Source organism: Meleagris gallopavo, chromosome 1 (assembly GCF_000146605.3).
Source record: "Meleagris gallopavo isolate NT-WF06-2002-E0010 breed Aviagen turkey brand Nicholas breeding stock chromosome 1, Turkey_5.1, whole genome shotgun sequence".
In the NCBI taxonomy this organism is placed as follows: Eukaryota; Metazoa; Chordata; class Aves; order Galliformes; family Phasianidae; genus Meleagris; species Meleagris gallopavo.
The window spans coordinates 12,809,060-12,810,329 of NC_015011.2; positions in this window are offsets into that span (position 1 = coordinate 12,809,060).

Consider the following 1,270-nt stretch of genomic DNA (forward strand, 5'->3'; position numbering starts at 1 on the left):
AAAAAGGTGTTCTGCAAATCTACATGATTCATAGAGGATTCTTGCACTTCTGGAGCACAGAGCTGGAGGTATGTCTAGTCTAGTCTTGCCTGAGATCACAGAATCATAGAATCACCAAGGTTGGAAAAGACCTCTAAGATCATCCAGTCCAACCATCCAGCCATCACCAATAGTTCACATTAACCATGTCCTTCAATACAATGTCCAAATGTTCCTTGCACACTTCCAGGCCCAGTGACTCCACCACCTCCCTGGGCAGCCCATTCTAGCACCTGACCACTCTTTTGGAGAAGTATTTCCCAATGTCAAAGGCATATTGAGTTACATCAGAAGTCTACATTTAGGCAACATAATTGCACCCAAAATGTTTGTAGTATTGCACACAATACAAACTTCTACAGTAATCAAAATACTTGGGTTCATTTATATGCTTTCTGCTATATGCATTCTGATTCTATTATGGATGTCAAATCAGTCCTTATATCTGCTGTTACAAATGGAATGTTAGGAAAGAATTACAAGAATGTTATGTCCTGAGTATGCCCTGATACAGCCCAGAAACAGGACGTCTTCTGTGCATGCAATCCAGACAGACAAACTTTTTAAGCATGTTAAGATATCAGCTAGAAAACAGAAGTATGGGAGGGACAAGAAATAAATATAAAAGCAAGAGTCGGCTAACTAATTTGAGATAATAGAGAAGAATCCAGATTGAAGATAGGCTTTCACCAGAAAAGATTTGGCAACTGGTGCCTGGTAGCCAGCAGTGCGTAAATAGTCAAAAGCTTTTTTCCATTCTGACCAATCCTTCTACAAGTGGAGAAGCAAAAGGAGCCAAACAGTAGAAGAATTCTATCCGTGTGAGCACGATTTTTGGAATCTCCATGCTACCACCCATGACTGGGTCTTACAGCTCCCATCACTCTCCTTCCACATGCAGTACCTGCTGAGCATCACTGCATACTATAGCATTCTCTTCTTGACAGGAAAAATCTCCCCAGAAATAACAAGTATGACTCTACTTCTTACAGTGAGATTAGATAGGGCTGTTGGAATGTGAGGCATACTGGGCTATTCATGTGCTGCCTACTCTCAGGTGATTCCCCATTCTGGCTACCACATCCTTTTGGGGTGTGAAGGAGGTTCCGGAGGCCTTTCCTTGCTCTTTATGTGTATACATCTCTTGGATTCTAGGGCTGAAGTCCAGAAGCATCTTCACTGCTGATTATCATCTCAGTGGGTAACGCTCTCCTAAGACATCAGCAATCTG